The sequence below is a fragment of the Sturnus vulgaris genome, chromosome 4, assembly GCF_052056855.1.
Source record: "Sturnus vulgaris isolate bStuVul1 chromosome 4, bStuVul1.hap1, whole genome shotgun sequence".
Classification (NCBI taxonomy): Eukaryota; Metazoa; Chordata; class Aves; order Passeriformes; family Sturnidae; genus Sturnus; species Sturnus vulgaris.
In genome coordinates this window covers 73906689-73919541 of record NC_142246.1, presented here as the reverse complement: position 1 = coordinate 73919541, position 12853 = coordinate 73906689, and the positions used below count along the sequence as shown (strand labels likewise).

Below are 12853 nucleotides of genomic sequence, written 5' to 3'. Positions count from 1 at the left end.
TTGTAGTCCAACTTTCCAGTAGTCTGAATTGCCCCAAGTAGTCTCTGAGAGAAGTATCTCATATTTCAGAGTCTTCATCATGGCACAGGAGCACTTAAATTGGTTCTGCTATCTCTATTTTATTTTGGTGTGGAGTTGCTGAGGTAATACCTTTGTTTAAGGGAAATGAAGTCAGAGTCAAGGCAATCCCAGCCCTAGGGGCTCTTCAGACATTTGAATATGAATATTGAATATTCCCTTTTATATCATTTCAGTGGGAGAACTTTGGGAAATGCTAGCTGCCTCTCTCCTTATTTTCTTTTTCTATGGACTTTTTTTTCATTTTGTATTCAGAGTCTAAACATCTAAGTGAATATCTCTGCCTTTCTCATATTTCAGTCTCTGCTTTGCTCTTTCTGTTTCCCTTGCCATTCTCTGCTTTTGCACTCCCTTCCTAGGGAAGTAGGAAAATCCAGGTGTTAATACTGGAATGATTTTGTGCTGTAGTTTCAGCTTTGAAATTTGCAGCTTTCCCTTGCTTTCCTCAACCTGATGAGATCTTCTGTGTGAGAGCTGTGGCACAGATTTTCTGTGTAGATCTCAGAGTGAGCAATTATTCTCAATACATCCAGAATCAAATCCACAGTTCTATCATTTCAGCACAGCTCTGTGTCATTCCAGTAGGAACATCCAGCTGAAATGGATGATACCTTGCCAGGATGTAAAATGAACCTTCCTTAGGACAACATTTCTCTTTCATCTGAACTTGTTCCCTTTTTTATTGTATTAGTACAGCTTTTTCAGCTGATGGTTTTAACTCCTCATTTCTGAAGATCACCAAGATTTCTGTATAGGGTGTTTATTTAAAATATTTTACAGTGTAAGATATACAGACCCAGCTTGAGCCTCATTAAAAGAACATTGCCAAAAATGGCAAGCCTTTAGAGGCCTATTAGAGTGAATTATCCTAATGAGAAGCATGAATTCTGTCCTAACAGCTCAAACTGCTTCAGTGGATCCGGAATTTTCCCAAAAGCTGCCAGAATTGAAGGACCCATGTCTGCCTGGCTTCCCTAGCCTTGTAACCAGGGCAGAGAGCAGCCAAATGCTGTCTCTGCCAGCTGTGTATTCAGAATATCATTTAAACAAAGTACTTAACTAACAGCAGAAACTGTTCTGGCTTTGCTGAGCATGTGTAAGATATTTTTAGATAAAAATTGTCATTATCATTGCTGACAGAAAAGGACTAGCTTTTCTTCCTGTAATAATTTCTTACAGGTGAGCAATGAGAATTAAAATTCAGATCTTAGTCTCTGTTGTGAGCCCTTCAGGAAGATGGAGAGTGAGGAAATGCAGGTCCAGAGCAATCAGAACTGACCTTTTGAATGTAGTCTCCCCACTGATCCTGGCCCAAGGTTTTAGGTGAATGTTCCCAGGAAAAAAATAGTCACTTTGTGTAAACTATCTCTGCTTTGTCTGCTTTAATTGTATAAGCATCAAGTGGCATTTCCTTCCCCAAGAAATTCCCTGGCTTTGTATTGCCAGATGTGGCCATAAGTTACACAGCTGTAAATCAAACCAGTCCCTTTCTTCATCTTGCTGGAAGCTGCTGTTCTCAGATGCTCTTTGCTATTGGTTCCCCCTCAAAATGAGAAGGGATTGCTACAGTGTGCTATGTAAACTTCATCTGCAGCTCTTTTTCCATTTTTCTGATCCTGATAAGCAGTTTGAAATGGTGATGTGTTACTGGCAGTGCTCCTATGGGGTTGGAATGGTGCCCTGGCCCTGACCATATGTGTAAGTCTTCTGGCACCTCCTTCCTTACAAAATTAAGTAGATTTTTACCCCTCTGCTTTATGCTGTTTTACGTACTGCACATGCTGATGGCATCCAGCTGGTGAGTTACTGTGATCCCGAGACCTATAAAGAGCTGGATATAAAGCTGCAAAGGTAACTAATCCCTTTGAAACCAGGCACCCACTCTCAATTCAATTGACTTTCCATGTAGGATTGCTGGATAGAGCAATTTTTCAATTCTAGATTTAACATGGAAACCTCAATTCTTATTTTCAAAATGAGGAAGGTGTGTTTTACTTCTTCATTTGCTCGTTCTGTGCAGAATATCCTTCTTTCTTGCTGCTGCTTTGTTTTTTCTCCTGAGTAACCACTTGCAAAGGGCTCATCTTAAAAGTCATTTTCACCTCTTAGTTGCTGGAGTCTTCAGGGAACACCCAGCTCTTCCTCAGGCATAAATCAATCCAGGTTTTCTCTTGAATTCCACCCATGCCAGCTGAGGATATCTGGATACTCAGTCCTTCCTGAAGAAAAGAGCACTGGTAGCTACATAAAACTTTATGTGCATTAGCCAGATGTTGTGTCTGAATCTGGGGTCAGGTAGGAGACCTTTTTTGCAGGACACTCCCTTAGTTATGTTCTTTTTGTTGTGCAGTTTTTACTAGTAAGCAATATTGTTCATGCCCAGTAGCTATAATAGTGATAGTAATTTTTTTTTTCCTCTGGGTCTGACTTTTCTAGAAAAATACATTTGTTGTGTTTTCTGTCACTGCTGTTTTAGACAGAAATTATTTATTAAACCATAAGGAGTAATGGAGAGGTTTCTTCAGTTCTGTGTCATGCTGGAAATGCTGTCCTAAAAACGAATGTCTCTGGAAGGCATTGAATGCAGTGATACACAGGGAGGAGCAAAGGTGCAGATAAATGTAATAATGTCTTTTTGTGACTGAATGCAGCAGCTGTCAAGTGAGTTAAATAGCAGCATTTCTCAGTGCAAAAGCTGCTGGAAGCTGATAATTATTGTGCCTTTGAGAAAGCAAAGCCCTCTCATTATAAATATGTAATGAACTATGAATCCCCATCTCAGGCAAAACTATCTGAGATTAAATCTTCCAATTTGCATTGTTCAGATAATTCTATCTAGCCGGGGTCAGAGTTTGGATGATGCATTCCCGGCCCTGGGGTTTATCCGCTGGCTCCAGGACCAGACCACAATGTCAGACAGCTCCAAGAGGTTTCCTATTGACTCAGTTCTGGCTATTTTCAGCTGTGCTGCTCCTTCCTGCACTCTAATCGATGCAGCCCTCTGAGAAGTTCTTCTCCATTCTGTGCCTTGCTTGTTTCCTGAAGCTTTGCTTTCCAAACAGAAATATCCACTTAAAATGCAGAGTCTTGCTTTAAGCTGCATTCCTCAGAACGATCTCTTCCCAGTTCCAAACAGAAAACCACAGCTAAAACAGTAACAGAGGGCTGCTGTGCAACATCTGGATTTGTTAGGATGAGCAGGCAAAGCACTCTGGAGGGTTGAGGAGCAGTGTTTTCTGTGTGTTGAGCTCTTTGGTCACCCTGCCTCAGGGCTTCATCCCGTTCACTCTGAAAACGAGATGGCCAGGTGATAACAGGGCAGGGTGGGATGATAACAGATGAAATCTGGGAAGGGATTACGAGGGGTCTTTGCAAATGCAAATCTCTGTCATCCCCAGTACCTCGAAGATGCCCCGAGGCAGTTGTCTCATTGTTAAGGCAAATGTGCTGCATGGAATGCTGGATGATTTCAGTTTGTGCAAGTACATGTTTTATTTGACGGCCACTTCCTCAAACAAGTTATTCTTCAGAAATATGTGCAAGATTTAAAAGATTTTCAGTCGTTTCAGCAGAGTTGTGCAGTCATGTCCCCTATGTCATTGTCCCCCTCATCCCTGCTGGCAGTCGGAGCTCTGATGTCAGAAGAAACAAGGATGCATCAGAAGTCCCATCACTCTTCAGTTTCTGTGGGCATTAGATCGCTTTGGGAATTGTGACCTGTCGGGGTCACTTTCCTTTGAATGGTGTGATGAGATGTCACCCGGTGCCGCTTGTGCTGGTGTGCTCCCTTCTTCCCAGACGTGCACTGCTAAGCCATTGGAAGTAGCTGCAGAGAAATGAGCTGTCTGTGTGTTTCTGGAAGTGTAACTTGACCTGGATGTCATTTGCTTTTATTCAGCAGCTGTTACACAAATGGCCCAGCATTGGATGAAACTTAAATTCTGCCCACTTACAATTACATTTTCTTTCTTTTTGTATCTTTTCTCTGTATATTTTGCAGGGTTGTCTCTTGTCTTTCATACAGAACTTTGCACAGAGACATCAGCTGAGCTCTCAGGATAAAGAACCACCTCTTACCTTCTTCACATCTGGTTAATGTCAGTCCAAGTATCTCTGAGCTTTCAAAGTAGATTTCTTATGAACATGAGTTGGTTTTCTCTCTTGTGCTGCATGTACTGGAGCTTTTATATGTCTGGAAATATGCATGTTTCCTCTTCCTAGAACACAGATTTCACAGCTTACATCGAGTGACATTTTTTACAGCTGTTTTTGCTCTGTAACAATTTGTTTCTTTCCTCTGTAGCTCGAGGAAAGGATGGAAAAGGAGCCAAAAGCATCGTGTGAGTCAAGAGGTGCAGAAGTGCTGCCAAGCATCGGTTCCCACCATGGCAGGAACGACTCCTGGGGTGGTGAATTCCAAAGAAATGGCTCTGTGGTAGCTGGCAGCAGCTGCAGCAGGAAAGTCATGCAGAGACAGGAACAAGGCAGCAGGTAAGATCTCAGTGTCTCACTCATGCATCCAGACACTTTGTGGTTTCCCAGTCTGTGGTGTGGGGAGCATGTCAGCAGGTCATCCTTGGAACACTTGGGCTGCTGAGCCAAGTGGGAAGAAGGTGAGAGAGGAACAGGGAGAGAGGGAGTTAGTGATTTGGGACTGCAGCACTGGGGAGGGAGCCAGGCCTCTGACTGCAAGGCTTTTGTCTCCTTCACTGAAATAAATAACCTGAGGTACAAGATTCTTAACACTTTGGCAAGAGATTTCTTTTTCTTCTGTTTGCTTCATCCCGGTTTAGACAACTATCCCTATATAATTCCAGACTAATTCCAGCCACCTCTGCTGCTGTACTGGCACTGTTCCAGCCTGTCTATGGCTCTATGTGCCCTGATCATTGAGTGAGTGCCTGTATGGCCCCAAAGGGCACAAACAGCTGCATCACCTCTCCATTTCAAATCATGTACTTGAAATCATCTTTAGTTTGGTGAGAAGCAGAGAATATTGGATAATAAAATCAGACTGTGATTTCTACGTATTTATTTTAAAGACAGTACCAGCCTTGTATCTTTCTGTGTCTATTGAAATGGGAAGCTGTAAAGTTTCATCTTCAAAAATCAGGCCTACCATTATCCTGGGGCTCTGTTTTTTAACTGTCTGAAGAGTCTTCTTTCCTACTTTTCACTCTTCTTTCCTACTCTTCCTTTTGTTTCTTCTTGCTACAACAATATCCTTTATTAGTCTGTATTTTAGGCTAAAAACCTCTTATCTCTTGGATGTACTGATCCCTTGGTGCCTGGTAGCCACCCCATGACTTCTACACCAGTTTATACTAAGGATCTCTCCTTTTTCTATATCACTGTGTAAAAATATGAGTCCTTTGGAATAGATGGAGTGGGATTAATCTAAATATATTGATATTTGGAAAAGGAACCTGGAGCAAAGCAGTGAGTCAGTGCTGTGCTGTAGACTCAGGCAGGATGGGCAGTCCCAGCTCAGGCCAGTGCAGATGGGGCACATCAGTGGAAGCTGGGATGAAAAAAAATGCAAAGAAGAAGGGCTGGGAATGATACTGTAGCATAAATAAAAAAGGGAATAAAGCATCCTGTGCTGTCAGCACTTTGAAGCATCAGGAGGAGTCAGTCCAAGCCCAGGTGATTCACAGCCTCTGTCACCTGCAGTGATCCTTGGGCTGTGCCCACCAAGGGGACTCACTTTTGCTTCAGTGACTCAGTATAAAGGCTCCTCTTATCCTCCAGCTATTTCAGAGCATATTTTGGTCAAAAAAGGACAAATATTTTATTGTACAAATATTTTATTGTACAAATGTGATTGTCAGCCCAGGATATTCCCGGATATTTTCAATGCTGGTTTCTCTTTCTCTCCTGTCCTTGGAACTCTCTTTGGGCCTTTCACATGTATTTGCCTACTGGAATTTTTGAGCAGAGAGAGGAAAAGCAGTTCTCTTCAGAACTGGGGAGTGGGCTGCTTTTTTCAGGAAGATTTAAGGTAGAGTTTAATTTTATGTGGAGCCTCCCATCCTTGAGGTACACTGTGGTGTTTTGTACAGTGATGTGATAAATATAGAAAGGTGACCTAGTAGGCAGAACAGAGCAACCACTCAATCACTTCACACATATAACACTGGACAGTAAATGAAGGGCTTCAGTAGCAGCAGGGCTGGGATTCCTGACCTCTGGCAGCTCCCACTGGGGTGATTTTAAGGAGTTACTGATTTCTTTCCACTCTGCCCCTTATCAGAGGAGACAGCTCACTGCTGGCACAGGCAACAGAGAAAGGTAACTTTAAATCATCCCCACATGCCATTCCTGAACTCAGGAGTTAGAGCCAGATTGCAGTGTAGGAAAGCTTTCCTATAAACTTGGTCTAGTACTTAAAAACCTTTTAAATGATCTGAGCTGATGAGTGGTTTTGCTGTTTAAATCACGTGAAATACAGTCCTTGGTGGAGCTGTAAAGAAAAATAGATACAAGTCTGCACTTTCTATTCTGTTTGTCTTTAAGGTGTTAGATTCAGTAAAACCTGCAAAGAACCAAGAGTTAATCTACTGCAGAAGGTACAAGTGGTGTTAGCAGAACACGCTGTTGCCAGCCCAAAGCAAACTAAAAATTCCTGAGAATGACCAAAAAGTACTGAGATTTCAGTCAAGTTTTAGTATTCTCTGTGATTGCTTTTTTCTCATTCCCTACAAGGTTTTAAGAAGAAGGTTTAAATAATCAATCTGTCATGTGTGAGCCTAAAGTTCAGGAAATATTTTGGTTTTATTAAGGAAAATGAAGAGTCTGTGCCTGTATTTCTTGTAGGGCAGTTAGCAACACCATATCCTTTGGGACTGAAGGATGGCTTCATCCTTCAAAGGGAGCTTCCTAGTTCTCTATGGGTCTTGAGGATGACTGAAAGGCACTTGATTTGCCATTTGGTACCCACCAAGGAAGTTCTACACCAGCTGCTCCTGTGGTGTTTGCAGGTAGGATTTCTGCTGTGGAATGAAAGGACACAGCAGGTAGCAGTGCCTAGCACTCAGAAGTGGCAACTGCTCTTCTTTTTCTTGGCTGAGTGAGCACCTGCCTCACCTCCTGCCAGGTGAAGTGACACATTTCCTGTCTTCTGCTTTCTCCTCCCCTGACCTGGCTAGCTGATACTCCTTATCTTCTTGTTCCTTTTTTCATTAGCTCTGTTCTTTTTTTTTTTTTTTTTGCAATGTCTTGGTTGGCTCACCTACACTTGCTCAGTGGCTGAGGCTGGACAATTCCCCTCAGCAAATTCCACTCTGCCACTCTTACACTGGAGAAACAAGACCAAAGGGCTCAGCTAACAACTGATGGATCCTGATCAGTGATTTGTGTAAGCAGGGGGTGAAAAGGTTCAGCCCATGTCCCAGAGCTCAGGCACAGAGTGTTTCTGGGTTGAATGTGGAATTTGCAAGCTATAAGCTGCCTCTCACTTTGCCTAGGGTTTGAATTCCCTCTTTCTCCTGGGCTGAATTCAAGTTTTAGTTGAGTGTAGAATGAAGCCTGTGAAAAGCCTCTGGTATCAAGTGTCTCTTCCACAAAGCAGCAAGGCAGCAAGTAGTAAATTAAGAGACTGGAAAAAGTTTCATGCTACATGGCACTCCAGGAGAATTAATTGAGAGCTGTTTTATTTTACACTGAATTGTGATAGGCTAAGTCCTTTCTTCCTTTGAAATTAAGATAGGCATTTTTTCTTAAAAATGCAGTTCTTTGCTAATAATCCAAGGTTACAAATTGTAATTATTTGGATATTTTACTGAAGGACATGGTACTCTTCCTCAGGCTCTGACAAGGGCTATCCAGGTGAAGGATGCTGCCAAGGTGTGAAGCAAACAAGTGATAGCAGTTACTGGTATTTTAAATTTGGCTTGAATTTCTTCAGATGATGAACTTCCCATTTGAGGCTGAATACTACACTTGAGTTTTGGACCTCGTCCTGCAGCTTGTGCTGAAGCCAAAACCAGCTGCACAGAGTGGGAGGCTGAGGGGAAGATGCAGGAAGACCGTGGGAAAGCTAAGATTCCAAATTAAAGTTGGAGCAGTTAAGAAATGCAGGTAAGGACTATGCTTTAATTATACTTAGGTCATAATTACTTCAAGTCACTAAAAGCAAAATGCTTGGGTCCCTGGGCTCGTGGTTGTTCCTCTATAACTTGTGAATTCATTGGCTGAACTCTGCTGAATCGATTAAATTCACACAGGTATCAGAGCCCCTACAAATGGGTGACTTTGCACACAGCTTGAGGCTCAAGGAAAAGCCTTTTTACAAGGAAAAGTCCCAGTGAGGGCTCACAAACACGTGATAGGAACCTGCAAGGATCAGGCTGCAGCACTGCTTGCTGAGACTACACAATTTAAAACTGTGGTCTCTTGCTTCTAGCTGTTGTGGCAGCTCTCTGAATTTAAACTGAGCTTAAATGAAGCTGCTGGGAAGAAATGCAGGTCAAGCCTAGGAAACCATAACCCTGATGTACGAGGCTTTGGCTTCAAGGGAAAAAATGGTATTACTGCTTAGACTTTGCAAAATGTGCCATGATTTTATTTGGGAAATAAAATGGAAAGAGGAGATATTGACATGCCTTAATTATGCTGATCTTGATAGTGTGTATCCTATTAGAAACTATATTGGACAGAAGGGAACCTGAGTGTTTCTTAGTCATCAGATGCTTTGCAGTTTTTAATTGTTTTCAAAGTGAAATGTGTTGCTGGGACAGCTGTACAGCACCTCCTGGAGCCAGGGCCATTAATACTGAATGTTCCAGTCTGGATAAAGGTATGCAGACCAAATAAATTGATAAATAACTGCATTTTTGAAGCATTTCTCCATATAATCATCATACAAAAGCAAAAGTGCACTATAAAACCCCCAAAAGAGGGGGGAGCTAGGACACAGATGACCCCCATTATAGTGAGGAATTTCAATAGAATCTGTCTTCACCTTTGAAATTCAGTGCTTAGCTTTTCAAATGGATTTGAATCATGCCTCTTTCTAATCACATGGTATGCATGTATGCTTGTCTGCTGTGTTTGACGTCATAAACACTGATGACCTTGACTAAGTAACAGAAAAGAAGCAGAAAACAACAAAGAAAAATATGTTTATACATATTTCCTCACATGGTTTCCTGGGCATGCTTACCTGTGTGTAACTGCACCACGAACTTGAGGTGAATTTCAGGTATTCTCCTGCAATTTGTTGCAAGCAGGCTGGAATGTAAATGAAATCCTAAAATAATACCAGATGGAGTGCTGTAGTCCTTTTTAAAATGCAGATCAGAACATTGGGCCATGCTGTGCTGTCCCAGGGGTTTCTGGAGTTGCAGCCCCTGTGCCATAGCACAGCCCTGGATAATGCCAAGGCAGTGTCACACACTGGAAGTGGAGCTGGCAGAGCAGCCTCCTTGAACTCCACTGGGATTTCTGTACACATTTATACCCTCGAAGCAGAACACGTGCCTGCTCCATCTGCACGAGATCTCCTCCTTTTCCTCCTTCTTTGGTGCACAGGATTGCAAGTCCCTGCTGCTTCTGCTCTTCTTAAAAGTTGCCTAGAGGTTGAGCAAAAATACTGCTGTGGTTCTTTCCCCTCTTAAGCAGCATCCCAGATATTGTTTTCTCTGCTTTTCCTTTTCCCAGGAACCACAAGCAGCTCTGTTGAATGGATTTCTCCATGAGGTTATTTTGCAGGTCAGGGGGTTAGCTCACTTTTGTCTTTTTACTCAGCTGCTGCAGAAGAAACCCTCTGTGTGTTCTCCTGAATTATAAAGGCTGGTAAGAAAGAGAAGCCAAAGTCATCCATTAATCCACATGCAAAGTCCTATTGAAGCTGCTGCAGTGAAAGCTCTCACATGCTGCCCTGGAAATAACCCCGGCTGTGACGTGGTGAGATGACCCTAGGTAAGGTCAGAAGCTCGGTTCTCATTTTCATTTAAGCTTCTGTTTTTTAAACAGTATTTGGGATTGTGCCTCGTGGTTGTGTTGAGCTCTAAAAGCAGATGGAGCCCCCTCAAGAAGAAGCAGAGAAGGGAACTCTGGGGAGGCAGGGGTGTATCTTGCCACTCTCTCCTCTCAACTTACCGTTGTTTTGGCTTACATATTTAATGACCATCACCCCATGTGAGAGCAGCAAGTGGTATCAGGACTTGAGCTTAAGCTGCTTTGCAGAGACAAAGCACCTGTTTTAATTCCTCCTGGAAACAGAAGTGATTTGGAAGTGTCCCAGCAAATTGAAGGCTAAGTGGTAATTCATGACTGCCTGTACACTTTCTCAGGAAGTGTGTGAATTGGAAGGATCTGTGTACACAGCTCCTGGCCAGGATTTTCAGGAGGGCTAAGAGAGCCAGGGATCTCTGTCCTGGCATCCTCTGCAAGGTTGCAGCTCTAACGCCAAGATGCATTTAGTGGAAAGACAGTGGCATCAACTGTTTGGCTCTTCTCTTCATAGACACTGATATAATAAAATGCCAAGCTGATGTGTAGGGTTGTGGTTAGGTTAAATGCAGTCTGCACCTTCCCCTGGTCCTGGTCAGCGTGCCCTGGGAGCAGCTGGCAGCTTCCAGGAACAGCCTTATCTCTTGGGATCCAACTGCACTGGTTATTCAGATGCTGACCTCAGGTGCTGCTGGCAGCGTCTCCACTGCTGTGTTTGTTCTTGTGTCGTGGAATGACCTTCTGGAATAAAACCAAGGACATAGGAGTGACAAAAACTACTGACAGGATGGGGTTGGAGTATTTTGTGGGGTAATCAGGTAACACTGTAACTCTTTGGAGTAAGGAGCTGTGAGTTGGAGCTGAATCAGCCATTCCTATTGACTTGCTTAGGGAACAGATTTTCAACAGGATATTACTGATTTTTACTTTTCATTTTTCATTTCTGTGGTGCAGCTTTGGCCTTTTCCGGGTTTAGGGAATCGTGCTGAGCAAGTTGATTTTCATTACATTTGAGAGGTAAGGGAGTGCTAAAGTGTGAAACCTCCCTCCCTCCCTCTGTACAGGAATGTGTTTTGTGTGAATCAGTGACAGAAAAGCAACCACTGAAAATATAGTGGCTTTCTTTCTCTTTCTTTCTTTCTTTCTCTCCCCAAAAACTTCTCTAAGAATGTCACTAAAACCAAAGCGCTTTTTAGGTTGCAAAGGAATAGTGCTGAGCTGGTGGAGCCAGTGGGAAATGGACAAAGAATCCCAGAATTGTTTAGGTTGGAAACAACCTTTGAATCATCAAATCCAACTGTTAACCTAGACATGGAACGGGGTTATCATTTCTTTTGAAGATTCAGGGTGGGTTTCATTGCATTTTATTTGACACATATTGTTTTGAAACTCAGCACCTCAGAGTAGGAACAATTCTATGGCAAGTGCTAATTATACAAAATTCACAAGCACCGCTTCTTTTAATTTTTATTTTTCACAATGTCTTTTTCAACTATAATTTTCACCTCTCACATTTTTCTCTCCAGTTTCCTGTGTCTTGTGGTTAAATCTTGACCATAAATCTTGCTCTGCTTTGTTAAAAATAATAGATGTGCTATATTTCTTCATGTAACAACCTGCTAAATTAATAGTGGCTGTAAAACAATTAAATATGGTTGTGTGGTTTAATATTCCCAGTTTTAATGCACCATGAAGGAGAAATGAGAGGCATTGTCTTTTATAGAGTGCTTGGGTTTCACGTGCAGTCTGGCAGTCTTTGTCTGACACCTTGGTACTGGGATCTCCTTCTTACACAGATAATGCCAAAAAAAACCTTTCTGTGCAGGTTTGGAAATCGAATGCCAAGTCACTGGCAAATAAGGCTCAAATTTTAACGGTGGCTTCTCAGCCAAAAAGGCTTTGGGACCTTTGGGATGCAAGACTGGAATTGTTGCAGCTGGAGGAGGTGGGTTTCTGCATTGTAGCAGTAGTGTTTTAGAACATAAAATGTGTAAATTCTCCTCATCATTAAGGCTGGAAACCTGAGGAGGTCAGGGTCACGTGTTCTGGTGTGTCACAGAGCAGGATGTGGGTCTCCAGTCACCCTCCCTCACAGGGGATTCCATCCTTGTGTTGTATTTCCATCCAGGCAGGCTCCAGGGACAAGGAGAACCTGAGGCACATGAGTCATTCAGGGTACTCAGCTTCTGACACCAAAGCCATATTTCAGCAGAAAGAACAGAATCAATGCCTTCCAAACTGGCTCCTATTAAGAAAGATCATCAAATGCATATGTTGAGTTTACAAGGGGCTTGTCTCAAATAATGAATATTTGAAGCTTGGCTTAAATAGCAATGCAAGAACTCCTGATCCGTAACTTCTCGTGGTTCCACAGAGGCAATATTATTTACGTTTTCTCAGTTTGATTCTTGCTCCAATTAAACCTGACTTTGAAATTGTTTTGTTGCAGACACTTCTGCTGTGAAAAGATGTGGGACCTCAGGAGACTCTGTTCCAGATCAGGTAATGCCATGTTTTACTCCCCTGAGTATTTTCCCTGCCAAATCCTGCTGCAGCCTTCCCACTCCAAACCCCAGCTCTGTGCAAAGCCTTCCAGACAGAGTTCAGGGCCTCTTTGCTTCAGGCCCCAGTCTAGGTTCATGAAATATTTGTGGCTGTCAGTCTTGTGCATCAGTCAAAGTTGCACAGATGCAGAGAGCCCGTCTGAGGGATTTTAGCATTGCAAATGCCTGACAGATTTTTAACAGCTCTATATATGTATACACATATGTAAATACATATATGCATATGTATGTGTAACAGACTAGAAATACACACAAGA

General features: G+C 42.6%; 1 long non-coding RNA gene across 1 annotated transcript; it reads left to right on the top strand.

Moving 5' to 3' along the window:
- Positions 1-8019: 8019 nt before the first annotated feature.
- LOC148224112 (uncharacterized) lies at positions 8020-12535 on the top strand. The gene is made up of 5 exons (XR_015803494.1): positions 8020-8157; positions 9826-9999; positions 10987-11049; positions 11858-11977; positions 12482-12535. It is a non-coding gene; the product is annotated as an uncharacterized LOC148224112 (long non-coding RNA).
- The last annotated feature ends 318 nt before the right edge of the window (positions 12536-12853 follow it).